Genomic DNA, 16,185 nt, shown 5'->3' on the forward strand with positions numbered 1-16,185 from the left:
ATTTTAAGTGAGAGGGGGTCAGTTGTCTCAAAGGAAGCAGGATAACTCAATTAAGCGCAGAAGCTAACTGGTAGCATCCCATACCCCCCTTCACACACGCGACAGTTAAAAGCAAATACATGCCCTCTCTCTCGAGAATTGTACATTTCCTTAGACGCCACTCCTTATTTGACTTTGTGAGAAGGGAACCTCTACATTAGACCGCTCAAATTGCTAAAAATAGCAGCCAAGTTTCGAACTTTACGGTCTTTGTAAATGAAAGAGCCCGATGAATAATGTCGTCTTTCACGCCTCTAAAAAAAAAAAAAAATAGGGGTAGTCGTGGCTGTATTGCCTTTGATTATAACTCTGTTCTGTCTGTGTTGATCTAGAGGTGTCGAACAACAATAACAACACTATAATGCGGTATTTCTCGCAGGGGATGTGAGGATTGTAAAAAGAGGTGAAAGATTTTGCCGTCGTCATCATCATCGTCGTCGTTTTAACGTCTGCTTTTTCATGCTTGCATGGGTCGGACGAAGTTTAATGATGGAAATTTTCTACGGCTGGATGCTCCATACTGTCACCAACTCTTGCTTATTTCCAAGCAAGGAAATATATCCCCATAGCCAGACACGGTTTTTCAGACTATAGAAACGAATAACATTCATTTCCAACAATCAAGCGATGCCTTGACGGGAATACAAACACATACATACACCTTTTATCCTTTACTTGTTTCAATCATTTGACTGCGGCCAAGCTGGGGCACCGCCTTAGAGAATATTTAGTCGGATGAATCGACCCCAGTACCTAACATATTTAAGCTTGGTACTTATTCTATCAGTCCCTTTTGCCGAACAGCTAAGTTACGGGGACGCAAATACAGCAGCGCGGGTTGTCAAGCGGTGGAAGGAGGCAAGCATAGATACAAAGACACACATGTATATATATATATATATATATATATATATAGATGATGGGATTCCTTCAGTTTCCGTCCACCAAATCTGTTGACAAGGCTTTGGCTGGCCCGACCGCTAAGTTTTTCGACCGGCGTGCTAACGATCCTGCCAGCTCGCCACCTTAAAGGAAATAAAATAGAATTAGCATTTTAAATATCCCGTTCTGAACTAATCACGGGTTAAATCCAAAGCAATGTGAATATTTTTACAAATTCATAATTTCATATCCATGTAAAAATTTCACCCCCGAAACTTCGCTGAAAATTAGGTTTTTTTTTTTTTTTTTTTTTTTTTTTTTGCTTTTTCATTTAAATAAACAACCAACCCTTGAAGCATTCTTGTTTGTTAAATGTAATATTTTTACACAACCATTGGAGGGCGAAGCTCTCCTTGCGACCCGACCGCAGGTTCGCGAGATGGTTGTGATCTGTAAATAGCTTTGAGTAGGAATCGGAAAAAAAAAGAAGTATCAACACACAATGCCAATAATAATAATAATAATAATAATAATAATAATAATTGTATGGTAGAGTGGGCCGGTATTTGACTGCTGTTGTGTGTAATGGTTTAAATGACATCCATATGTAAAAAGTAATATTATAGACAGAGTGAAAAAATAAGTGATAAGGCTTTCAGTATGTAGGCATCTACGATTTGTGGAACATTACCAAGTCTTTGTTTACCAAGTTGACTGCAGCTCAAGTGCTGCACATTTTCTGAATTTACACATCAGCATTACCCATTATTATTATTATTATTATCTGAATTTGCACAAATACATAACTCGTTATTATGTTATTACGTCAAGTAAGGTGGCGAGTTGGCGGAACCGTTAAGCACGCCGGGTGCAATGCTTAGGGGCGTTTCGTCCGTCGTTACGTTCCGAGTTCAAATTTCGCCGTGGTTCACTTTGCCTTTTATATTTTCGGGGGTCGATAAAATAAGTACCAGTCAAGTACAGGGGTCGGTGTAAATCGACTTGGTCCGTCCCCCCCAAAACATTTCAGGCCTTGTGGCCTATTGTAGAAAGGTTTATTATTCCGTCAGAATCGTTAGCGCATCGGATGAAATGCTCTTTACGTTCTGAGTTCAGATTTCGCCGAGGTCCACTTTGTCTTTTCGTCCTTTCGGAGGTCGATAAAATAAGTAACAGTTGAGCACTGGAGGTCGATGTAATCGGCCCTTCCTTCTCCTCCCACCAAAATCTGTTGGCCTTATACCAAAATTTTGAAACCATTATTATGCTGTGTATCGGGATAATTCAATCGACTTCCACCACCTCTTGAGATATATATGTGTGTGTGTGTGTGTGTGGCCCTGTGCCAGTGCAATAGAAATTATTAGCAAGAACAACAAATACACTTCGACGTCATTTCTGACGTTCGTAAAGTTATATTACAATAATATAAAATATAAAAACAGATTGGGCGGTGGGGGGAGCAGAAATATTTACCTTGTCTTAAAAAACTGTAAAGGGCAAGAGAGAGATACAGACAAATACACAAACCGACTCCTGGTGGTGACAACATGAGGCGTACATAAAACAACGAAGGAGTGATTCCCAGTGGACGTCAGGTGTTATTTAATTTACTTCGCAGTTTCTGTTTTTGTAGAATAATATAAATACATAAACACTCTCGTACATACTGAGACACAAAACCAAGCGCACATTTCATTAAATCATTATTATCAAAAGTACCGAAAGAAGTCCTTTGATCTGTGTACATTTTTACTTGAAGCTATTATTAAGGCCAGCTATGATAATTAGCCAATTATAAGTGTGAAAATTGTAGTTTTGACATAAACCCATCAAACGGTGGTTCTGTGCTTTTAGCGATTACGGAGGCACTTTTAATTAGACCATTGTAGCATCATCACACTCTATTCACATAGATTAACACGATTTATGCAAATCTGTGACCTCACTGGACATGTGGGTGCCAATCGAACTCCCTCTTTTACCAAAAGCCAGTCTCAAAAGAACGGCCATTGAAATGTGATGACACAGACAGTGTGCCAACAATGGCCAGAGCCTTTGGGCTGGAACGCGTAAAAAGGGGGGAAAAAATAATAGCCAAGTCACATCGCGACAAATTTGCACTGACCCCGTAAGCAAGAGACCCCGAAAGTGCCTTACCAATTTTGTTTGCTTTGAAGGGACAAAAATAACAACCATGACATATCAAGAAAACGGCATCGTACCCACCTCCCTTCAATCATGCAACCAAAGCCGTTTTAGGTCGCTACAAAAATGCTACTTGTTAGTAGTGTCTCTGGGGATCTCTCTCCTAACGAATGCGAGTTCTTCGAGAGAAAGCAAAATAAATAAATAAATCGATATATGACAGTAAAAACGTGTCACAGACAGAAGTTCCCCTTCATACTCAGTAGCCCCAAATAAACGAGTGAAATTTATAACGGTGTTATTTATGGCCCCCGCCCTTATCTGTGGACAGTGCTTCAGCTAAACGTACAGGCAGACGTCCTAGATCGTATAATAAAATGTCGGTCACCAACACACTCCAGCCTCTGCCTTTTTTGTTCGTCACCGTAAGCGTGTATTCACCCCTATCTTAGCCTCCCCCCCCTGCCACCTCCTTTCATTTATCACTATGCACAGTCCCTTATTTTCTAGAACGTCGCTCCCGACCTCTGAAATTTCCTCCCCTTGCTCACACTGTTTTATCTGGTAACCGTCAGTTTGATGTTGATAGGAAGGGACATTTGATCACACGGACCAGTCTCGTGGGGGTTTGTTAAGGCACTGGGCAACAAGCCCTTTCCTTCAGAACAAAAACAAAATAAAAAAAATCATAGCGCCCCCCCCCCCACATCTCTCTCTCTCTCTCTCTCTCTATCTCTCTCTCTCCCCCTCCTTCTCTCCCTCCATATCACTCTTTCTGCGACAAGCAGTTAATACCCTTAACAAACATATCGGTTGGATACACGCACATACGTGCCAACATGGTGGCGGAGTCATTTGATTTGCTGCTAGAGATAGCAGCCAAATTCCTCTTCTTACCGTTTTACTCCACCAGTCCACCTTGCAAAGTCTAAAACTACATTAAATAATGCATTAGCTCCACAATAATTGCACAAAATAAGTGGTCGCGGCTAGATCACCTTTGATCCATTTAATCAGAGCCGAGACAGACCTAAACATACGATTACACACACATATATATATATATATATATATATATATATATATATAATGTGTGCAATATTTTTTGCATCAAATACAGCCTACAAATCAATTTTCATATTAATGTACACAACACAGGCACTCTTGATGCTCAAACACACACAACCTACACAAAGTATAAAAATTCTACGCCTACACAGAGATTACTTAAGTAATCATGATACACAAAATGCGTAACGCATACACACATACGTGTAAACTTACGCATAGACACATGCGTATCAATATGAACAGTTACGTTACACATGCGCAATACATATCTACCCGCGGCTGACCGGGGAGCCTCTATGTAGTCGCTCGATGTGCTAGAAATAGCAGCTAGCTCTCCTTAATATCATGCCATGACATTTTAAAACTAGAAACACTGATAGAGTACAATAAAAGTACAATAAATGATAGCCCTCACGATTATTATTGTTGTTTAACCCCAGGTTAGCTCAGATCGAGCTGACCTGTGATTGAAATCATTCCGGCCGTGACCATCCTTTCTTTTTTATTGGAGCACAATGTATCTAGGACTACATTGTCTAATATGGCCTTTTTTAAAAAAATAAATAAAATGATCGAGGAATGTAACATGAAGGTGATTTGGCTGCTGTTTCTAGCAGGTTGCGCAACTACATAGTTGACCCCTGTGTGTTGTCAGCACTTTACTGGGTACGTTTTTACTTTTATAGATATGCAGGGTGGGGGGGGGGGGTGAAACCAACTTGGCGAAGGTAAAGAATACGCACGCCCCGGTATTTAGGGTTAGGGTTACGCCGAAAACGGGTGGTGTGCGTATTCTTTACCTCCGCCCCAATTTGACATTAACCACCCGTGTCTATTTCGATGATGGTGTGGTGTGGTTTGAGACAGGTCTTGATTGCTATTTCGGTGGGACAGGCGATGTATATACATACCGGACACAATTAGACACTCGTTCTAGAAACATTGTCTGCATAGGTGGAATATTTCTTGATCGCGAGTGTCTTCGATCGAGACTTACCTGTGGATAAACGGCCATTACACACACACAGTACAATATCTATACCCCGTCCTCTTACAAACATAACGCACTCTTAACAAGTATGGCCGCCACCCAGAGGCAGCACTTTAGAGAGGCTGGTTTATTTTAGCTGGCAGAATCGTTAGCGCGCTGGACGAAATGCTTAGCGGTATTTCGCCAGTCGCTACGTTCTGAGTTCGAATTCCGCCGAGGTCGACTTTGCCTTTTATCCCTTTGGGGGCTGATAAATTAAGTACCAGTGAAACACTGGGGTCGAAGTAATTGACTCATTCCCTTCCCCAAAATGGCTCCCCTTATGGAAAAATTTGAAACTATTATCATTATTATTATTATTATTATACGACAGTTTATTCAGTGTTTTAAGATAGTGCCGATAGTAAAATGTTATCTGGTCCCAGGTTAGTTCTTGGTGGAACAGAACTATGGTGAAAAGTACCCCCAGGCATAGCGTATTTTTATTAATTGTACCCTTTTATTTCACACAGTCGGTATGTGTGTGTGTGTGGTTTGAGGGAGATTTAGCTACTATTTCTAACAGTTCTTCGAGTGACTGCGTTGTGGTCGCTGATAGTGTTTAAAGGCTAACTTTGTAGATTTTTTTTTGTCTTTTCAAACAGCTGTAAGTTCCCACTTCGCTCGCTCTCAGATATTCTAATCTCTTCATAGAAGAAGAAGAAGAAGAAAAAAAAACGCATGGTTCGTGTGTTGTCTTTATATTCTGAATATTCTTGAGAAAGACACGAACTTGTCCAGTATGTATTTAGTTCCCGTCCTTTACGCTCTGAGTTCAAGTCCTGGTCCTGTCGAGTTCCAACTTTACCTTTCATTTTTCCAGAGTCATTAAAATAAAGTAGCAGCCATATACGAGGGTTGTTCTATAGAATCCAGGTAATAAAAAGAAAAAAAAAATGTCACGGAAAAAAAGTCACAGAGGTTTTGTCCGGATCCCATAAATTAAAGTGACTTTTTTTCCTTTCACTTCATTACCGGCCACCATATATTGTGACTTTTCTTTCTTGGCCAAAATTGTAACTTTATTACTGTGACATTATTACCTGTCACCGTTCCATGTTCCTGTCATGCATCCATTCACACATGCAGGAAGAAATTTTGTAGAAGACAGGACACCTTTGCAATTTTTGATTTTCTTTTCGATCTGCTGTTTCACTCAAAAACTTAATTATATTCGAAACGAAATAACTCGGGTATGGCAGTGTAGTAAGAGGTTTTGCTTCCCAACCACATGGTTCCGGGTTCAGTCCCACTGTATGGCTCCTTGGGCAAGTGTCTTCTACTATAGCCTCGGGCTGACCAAAGCGCGCACGGGTCACTATTTCATCCCCCACCACCGCTTGACAATCAGTTTTGGGGTGTTTTCGCCCCCCCCCCGTTACTTAGCAGTTCGGCAATAGACACTGATAGAATAAGAAACAGGCTTTAAAAAAAAAAAAAATGCGCGGGTCAGTTCATTCGACTAAAAAGTCTGTATGGCCGCAGTCTAATGACTGAAACAAGTAACAGATAAAAAAGACATTTAAACCGAAAGAAATGTCTGAGAACTCGGATTTACACATTCATTTGTGTCGGTAGATTAACACGGAAACTAAATGTATGTGTAGAATAGTCAAGAACGCAAGTTCGAAACTTCAGTACGTTCCATGCCCGGACTGTATGGGATATTGTCTGTACCCCATACAAAGATTATGCGGCCGAGGTAAAGAATACGCAAACTACCCGTTTTCGGCGTAACCCAAAACCTAGCTCTAAGCGCCGAAAACGGATGGAGTGCATATTCTTAACCTTTGCCGATTATTATTGATACTCCAATATACTAAATTATTTCGTAACACGGACACATATACCCACACACACCATGCTCAATCCGTGAAGTGTGTGTGTGTATGTATGTGTATATATATATATATATATATATATATATATATATATCTGTATGTATGTATATGCATATATGCACACGGAAGCATTTTTTAAAATATACTTATTATATGTATGTGTATAGTAAAAGTTGTCTTGTAATTTGAAAAGTAACCAACATTACACACACACGAAAACATCTTTTTCTTAAATATGCTCAGAAAAATTAAATCCACTTTTAATATTTCTTCTGCTGGCGAACAAACCCAGCCAACGGTTTAATATTAACGTTTATTATTGGACAATTACAAGTAGACTGACTGACTGACAATTCTCTCTCTCTCTCTCCCTCCTCATCATCATCACCACCACCGAAAACTATAACGGATACCACTCCGACACGTTCCTTAGTGCCTGCTACTCTGGCAATGATTACTATAAATTATATAGACATTTTTTGTTTGTTTCTCTTTTTAAACCACCAACGAAATTATCTGCGCATTCCTCTCTCTCTCTCCCTTTCTCTTTCTGTATGTGTGTGTATGTGTACACACACACACACACACGTATATGTAATAACTCTTTTTTTCATGCATGAGCGGATGCATTACACGTCACGCTAGCTAGCTGTTTATCCATCCGTCTATGTCTGTCTATCTATCTATCTGCCTGTCTATCTGTCTGCCTATATCTATCTATCTACGTGTGTGTGATTTAGTTCGTATGTGTGTCTGTGTGTGAACTCAATCATTTCCAAATGGCTAGTGTCTTGTCTCTCTTTTTAATCATTAAAGTGTTTGTCTTTTAATCACATACATGCAGCGCAAACGACAAGACTACAGCTCTCCCCACCTCCACTTCTCTGTCTGCATCCCTCCTAACCCTGATTTTTCTTTCTTTCTCGTGCTGCCAAATCTTATTGTCTCCGCGTAAAAACTCACAAATTGTACAATATACACAGACATTCGCATTAACATGGTATTTTCTTCCCTTTCTCCCAATTCACACGTTAAATTCTTTGATCCCTGCCGTCTCATTTTCACCCCTTCCTTTCTCATACTTATATAGTCATGTCTCAACTTAAAGTTGTTTCGAGTTATGTCTGTCTGTCTCGGTGTACGTATTCAAAGGCCTAAAAATTGTTAGAATCCAATACTGAAGCGAGGAAATCAAATAAAAAAGCGTGAAAATATGTATAACCCATTTATCAAAATAAATATAAGCTAATATATATATTTTTAAAATTTTTTTTCGCATTACGTCGTTTTTCGTGTTAAGTCGCATTGTCTTGGAGCCAAATTATAGACGTAAGCTGAAGTATACATACACACACACACACACATTTTGCACGCACGCTCAGTTTGTTTCTTATTATTTTCCCCCTTTTCAATTATCATTTCCCGAAGCTTCCCCCCACTTTTTTTTAATTATTGTCTAACCTGTATTGTGTGACTGGCTTGAGGTTTCTCAAATCTCATTAGCTAAGTGTAATCCATATTTATTAGAACACACACACACACACGCACGCTGACACATCCCCCACCACCACCATCTCCACATACACACATCTAATTGAGTGTCTCTTTGTTGTGACAGAAGTGGACATCAAAATAGTCTGCTGTCACCGAATATAAAAACACATCAAAACATAATTCTCGGATCGATGAGCCAGCGAGGGAACCTCTACGAGGCTGCTAGAAATAACAGCCAGATATCACTCAAGAAATCACACACCGTCGTCTTTCGAGAATGATTTGGAATAAATACATTGGACGTTGTAATCCTAGGCATACAAAACTACAAGATGATCACGGTTAAAACGTCTGATCGGATGTCAGCTCTGTCAAGGATGCTCGGTATCGATCTGTAATATTTAATCCATATTTATTCTTAGACATGTTTCACACGTAAACATGGACACCGATCAACGTTATATAACTTCAAACATACTTTAAACCCATAAACTTTTATACTCTAAGTACCTCTTATGAAATAATCTGTTGCTTCTCTTATAAAAAATCTATGGTGAAGGTAAAGAATACGTACAAGCACGCGTTTTGTTTTTATATCTTTCCAAATAGTAATAGCAATTATGATAATTTCTCCTATTATCTACAGGGGCATAGATGAGGAGGGGGGGACATCACAAGGACAGGGAACATTTTTTAATGGAGATTTACATAAAGGATGTGGAGAAAGAAATGGAAAAGACAGGGAAATGTGATAAAAGGATGCGTGGCTGTGTGGTAAGAAGTTTGCTTCTCAACCACATGGTTCTGAGTTCGGTTCACCTATCTTGGACAGGTGTCTTCTTATTATAGCCTCAGGCTGACCAAAGCCTTGTGAGTGAATTTGCTAGACAGAAACTGAAAGAAGCCTGTTGTATATATATATAAGTAAAAGAATATGTATGTAAAGTTAGACAGACAGACAGATGCATATCAAATGTATTTCATAGATTAACTAAATTATGTTCATGTGTGTGAGGGTGTGTGTGTATTATCGTCATCATCATCATCACCATTTAACGTTTGTTTTCCATGCTGGCATGATTTAAACACCATATATATATATATATGTGTGTGCGTGCGTGTGTGTATGTGTGTGTATATACGTACACACACATATGTATATATGTGTGTAAATGTGTGTGTGTGTGTGTGTGTAAGATACTCGTATCTGGTAGCTGTAGAAAGTTCACTAACAGTTGGTAGTGTGTGTTACATGCTATTTCCTCCTCTAGATCAATGACCTACAACTCACTCTAATTTCTAACCACACACACACATTGCTATGGAGATGTTACCATGTTGTGCTCTTCTTTCCTTTCACCTTCTGTATATAGGTTACAGCCTTACACACACACACACACACACACACACACACACACACACAAAACTCCCACCACTCAAAGAAATAAGTTAGCCTCGATGTGATGGTTTGACTTGTCAGAAATAGTAGCACAATTTTCCTCAAAATATGCCCTCCTAATTTTACAAGAGAATGAAACATTGTAGCTATATGTTTTTCTTTTAGCCCTAGGACGCACGAGACTGGTTTATTACCTGGTTTCCATGACATTCAACTGACCAAGATCACAACATTTCCAGTCCATTGCAGAGTTCAAGGCTAGCAATTTTGAAGGGGAATGCAGGTCAATTACATTGTTTCTAGTGTTTGGCTATTGGCCTCGAAAGGAGGAAAGGCAGGGTTGACCTTGGCGGGATTTGAACTGAGAACATAAAGAGCCAGGAGAAATAACACTAGGCATTTTGTCCAGTGCACTAACAATTCTGCTAACATAGACACACTATAGTTGAGAAAAAAAGGGAGTAATACTTTTGAGAATAGGTCTGGAATTGACAGCTAAAGAAGTGCAAATTCTTCTATTCAAGGCAGATATATGCAATTCATGTGAATGAAGACTTCTAGAATATTCATGTGACAAGGACTAAGCATCCAAACCTAGTTGCAGACACTCTATAATTCGGTCAAAAAACTCATTTAATGCCACATGTTTTTAACACCCATGAATCGTCGTGGCACTCTCTGTTACGACAATGAGGGTTCCAGTTGATCCGAATCAACGGAACAGCCTGCTTGTGAGATTAATGTGCAAGTGGCTGAGCACTCCACAGACTTCATTTATCAATATCATACTAAAATCATAATGTGAATGCATTGTCTACAGGAGTCAACACTACAGGAGTCGGCACTACAGGAGTCTCTGTTAATCTGAACTTGCTGACGGTTCACCATTTTACATTTAAGTCTGTTTCTCTTTTCCTTCACCCTCCTCATACTATTTGCAATATCTTGTTTTATCTGTCTAGAACACCCCAACCACCACTCCACACACTCACACTAACCCTTAAGCATTCAATTGATCATTAACCACATTAATCCCCCCCCCCCCGCGCACACACATACACTTGGTTTTGGTATCTTCAATATAGGAGACCTTGATAAGGTTACAATTACACACACGCAAATTCGTGAAGTGTTGTATATTTTTCTTTAAGGCAGTGCTCCAGCATGACCACGGTCAAAATGACAAGCGAGTAAAATTGGAATGAAATAAAATAAATATGCAGTTGCACAGTTTGTGTAATAATTATAAACTTGTAAATATACTAACACGCTTAGTATTCATGAGAGAGGGACATGCGTCTATCAATGTTAATCTCAGTCTTAACCGTATGCATCAACACTCATTAACAGTCACTCAAATTCACACACACACACTTTAACATGTAATTCATGCGTGCACACTTACAACCGATTATACATGCACTCTCACCAACACAGCTTATCCACATTATATATATATATATATATATCGGCTGTTTTTTTTATGTTCGTTAGCTTCCTACAGCAACTGGGTTTGGTAAACTCATTTTGACATTCCTCTTTAGTCTGTTGATAGTAAAAAGAACCAAAAGCAAAAAAAGAAAAAGAAAAAGAAAAAAAAGATGCAGTAGCCAGTCAGCCAGCCACCAGTTTCCTGGTAGTACTTTTCACAAAGCTGCAACCACTACCCTGTCCCACTTGCATTTATCCCACCCCACTTTGGACTTTGGTTGTCATTAAAAAAAAAAAAAAGGAAGAAAGAAAACGTCTGCTTGACCTGGTTATCTTTTATTCCGTTCACATACATCTACTTAAAATACATATACAAACATATATAGCATTTTTTCTTTTTTTTTAAATTTTAGACCAGATCTATGTAACATGGGTATGGCACTGCACTCACTTTGTCAACGACTGCTAAGTTCAAATATTTATTCACCACCACAGTTACATAAGAAGCTATATATATATATATATATATATATGCATGCATGCATGTATATTTGATTAATGAGAGAGACGGAAGATGGAAGATACGAGAATGTCTCTCTCATTAATCAAATACCCAATGAACACTGAGATAATGAATGTGTATTACCGGTAAACTGCCAGGTCTGTACCATACAATTTAACTCACACACATACACACACACACATACACACACGCACACAAGAAGCTACATTCTTTGATAAAAGAATGTCCAGGATAAATATAAAGGAAATAAGATTTTTAAATATAAAAGAATATAAGAATATCCAACGGGCGGTGCCCCAGCATGGCCACAGCCTCAAGGGTTTAAACATAAAAGTATATGAATATATTGGGTATGTGGTTAAAGTATCAGACAGCCAGGTAATGGGTCAGGTCAGGAGTTCATTCCTTACTTTTGTCTCTGAACTAGACAGGAATATTTTAATGTGGAATACAATGGGTTTTTGTACTTTTATTTATTTATTTATTTATTTATTTAGTCACCCATAACTAAGCGGGGGGGGGGGGAAACAGGCCTCAAGCAACCACTTTGTTGAGAATTACAAAAGACAAGGTTAAGAAATAAGAATTAATTCAGATGAACGGCTGCCCTGAAAACCAGTTGAAAAATTAGGTTTCCTTGGGGCTGGGGAGAAGGTTACCTGCACTAACCCGATGCCCTATTCAAAAGGTGAGCTTCCTTCTTCTGCTGAACACAATAGAAACCAGAGTTAAGTCCCTGTCCAACTTTCCAGACAATTGTTGCTTGTGAAAGACTGACATTAACTCATTTTCCACATAGTTTAACCCTGCAAACAGTTGATTTCTTTCTCTTAGAAACAGATGATATTTTTATCTACTTGTCTTATTTATTTGGCTTACTTAGCAGTTAAAACCAGATACTAAACCAGTGAACCAAATAGTTGATTCAAACCAAGAGAGTTCATGCTTTCTTCATATGGTTGATTTAGTCAAAGAGACACAACCATACTTTGTTCTTCTTTTGAAAAGAAAATATGTTATGAATATTGTATAGAAAGAGAGGATTAATGTGATAGATTCTATCTTAAACTCTTGACTATCATGTTACTTACTAGTTCAAGGTCTTAACTGGTGATTTTGTTTTTTTTCTTAAGAGTAGTAGCAAGGCATACTGCTACTACGGATAATCTTCAAAAAGCTTCCTACTTACGCTATATATATATATATATATATATATATATATATATATACACGATCGGCTGCTGTTGTATACGGGTAATTTAAACTTGTTTGGGTGGGAGTGTCTTATGGCTGGCTTACTTGTTTTTATATATGGACAATATAAAGTAAATAAACATACATACATACATATTGTGTGTGTGTGTGTGTATGTATGTATATATATATATATATATATATATATATATATCATCATCATCATCATTTAACATCCATTGTCCAAGCTGGCATGGGTTGGACGGTTTGACTGGGCTGGTACACTGGAAGGCTGCACCAGACTTGATTATATATATATATATATATATATATTCAATAATAGGATGAATTCTTTTACAAGAATTTATCAAGTAGCTAGCGCGAAAAAAAAACCTCATAAGGGGGAAAAAATCCATCATTTATTCCCAAAATATATATTTATTTATATAAGAGCATTACTATACAATAATGCCTCACGCTATGAGGGACTCTAAGGTCAGACTACCATAAAAAATATATATAATCATCATCATATATATATATATATATATACATACACACACATACATATGTATCTATGTGTATATATGTGTGTATGCATATATGTGTGTGTGTGTATTGGTGGCTCACTGCGGTTGTGTTTATCTTATAGTACTGACAAACACTTGTGTACATCCTTTTGTCTTGCTTACTTCTCCACAACAGCAATTTTCCACTTTCACTACTTGCACACACACACACACACACACACACACACCATAGAAATGTTTACTCACTGTCCTCTAGACTTGGTGGCAGTGAGCCAACAGCCTTCAAAAACAACAAATGTAAGAATGTTCCGTTCTTTTACATTCGATTTCCCCACTTTATTCCCACCCACTCTTCTTGATTCTCCTTGCCTATACAATCATTCACCAAGTAGTTTGGATATTTTTATGCCTGTCATTCCTGTGTGTATTTAAATATATTGTCATTTCGGTGTTTTCAGATATCTCTTGGTTTTATTACTTACTGATTTATTTTCTTTTGGTGTTTGTTGTTGAAAAAAATTTAGTGCCAGAGAAAGAAATTAACTGTGATTTACTGTTTAACCATTTAGTATTCAAACTGGCCATATCTGGCCTGAATATTCTATCTGTCTGATGTTCAAACCGGCCAGATCCAACCTCTTGCACTTATCCTACAATGTCATTCTAAAAATATACAGTCACACCATTAAACTCTTGTAGCTATGAAATAATGCCTGGTGAATTCAAAACAAAACAAGAGCACTCAGAGAGTGCAAACCTCTGCCAAGGCGACACCAACGTCCTCTGAACGATTAGCCAGAGATGATTTTTAAAGTGAGAATATCTGAAATAAACTTAGCTGTTCTCACAAACGAGAATACTAAAAATGAATCTGACTGCTCTCAAAAATTAAGTAAAAAAACAGGAAAAAATAATCCAGAACCCTTGTCCAGTACTGCATTGATCCCAAAACTAATCAGTTTGTGCCAGTCATGAGGCCAAACATCCCTGAAAGTTTCATCCGAATCCATCCAGCGGTTCTTGAGATATCTTGTCCATGGACAAACAAACACGACTGAAAACAATACCTCCGCCTTCGCTAAGGCACAGGTAACAGGCTTATAAGTATTACGTATGACACAGCAATCTGAATGTTAAAGTGTTAATAGAAAACCATCTAATTTACCAATTGTTTGCTGTTTCAAATAAAAATTCTTGTACAATTCACTGGAGGACGACATATTTGTAGAATGCCATATTAAATTTAGGATAATTAAAGTAAAAACATGGTTACAGGTAATACATTATGAGATAAAGAATAGAAGAAAAAAATACCTTCTAGATTTTCTAGACTCTAAAAGAAATGGTAGGAACCAGCGATTGCATTGTATAGTTTACTCTTTTACTCTTTTCAGTCATTTGTCTGCAGCCATGCTGGAGCACCGCGTTTAGTCGAGCAAATCGACCCCAAGACTTATTCTTTGTAAGCCTAGTACTTATTCTATCGGTCTCTTTTGCCGAACCGCTAGGTTATGAGGACGTAAACACACCACCATCGGTTGTCAAGCGATGTTGGGGTGACAAAACACATACATAGAGACATATACACACACACACATACATATATATATATATATATACATATATACGACAGGCTTCTTTCAGTTTCCGTCTACCAAATCCACTCACAAGGCTTTGGTCGGCTCAAGGCTATAATAGAAGACGCTTACCCTAGGTGCCACACAGTGGGACTGAACTCAGAACCATGCGGTTTAGAAGCAAACTTCTTACCACACAACCACACCCACACCATAATTTTTGTTCCAGTTTTTGTTGTAATTTTTCATTCCTTGCCATGTACGGCTTTTACTGTCAGTGATCAACAACATACATTTAAAAAGAAAAAGAAATGTTTTTAATTCCTTAATCACCAATACACTCATTGCAAGCAATGGAATTTAAAGAATGGGAAGTGTGAATAGCTGTAAATGTATAAGGCTAATATAGGGTGGTACTTTACAGCAGATGATGATGATGATGATGATTCTCATAAGACTGAGATACTGGGCATCACAGAATACTTCTGTCTTCATGTAATGTACTGAAAGCAGGTTTGTCTGGCAGAGCCTACCTTTCTTCAAGTTATACTCATAGGAGTTGAACTCAGCATGGCAATATAATAAAACTTCTATGAGTAGGATAGTATTTCCACTTGTATCCGTGTGTTCCAAGCTCTGACACATTTAAAATATTGTTTTTTAATTTTTTTATTCCTGTGATGTTATGATGCCTGGTCTCTGTAAACTAAAAACCTCTGTCGTTAACTGTGTTTAATAACTAGTGTCCAGAAAGAAAAGTGTGTTTTTGCCTCATCGACCAAGTGTGGATGGGACGTTTCAAAGCACACTGCTCCGTGAATCTACAAATATTCTTGTGCTATGTTTATTCTATGTAAGTTATGTCAAGGACTTAGCCATTTGATAAACTGGGCTTGATTAAATTAGTGCCAGACAAAGTAGTGAAGTCAGTATAATCGACTAGGCACAGGAGTGGCTGTGTGGTTAGAAGCTTGCTTCCCAACCACATGGTTCTGGGTTCAGTCCCACTGTGTGGTACCTTGGGCA

The 16,185-nt window shown here is 38.3% G+C and overlaps 1 protein-coding gene across 2 annotated transcripts in view; it reads left to right on the top strand.

The window, feature by feature from the left end:
* LOC106869286 (uncharacterized) overlaps nucleotides 1-16,185 on the top strand; it is a 278,508-nt gene that overhangs the window by 29,964 nt on the left and 232,359 nt on the right. The window lies entirely within an intron of this gene.

Source organism: Octopus bimaculoides, chromosome 20 (genome assembly GCF_046866305.1).
Source record: "Octopus bimaculoides isolate indiv1 chromosome 20, ASM4686630v1, whole genome shotgun sequence".
NCBI lineage: Eukaryota > Metazoa > Mollusca > Cephalopoda > Octopoda > Octopodidae > Octopus > Octopus bimaculoides.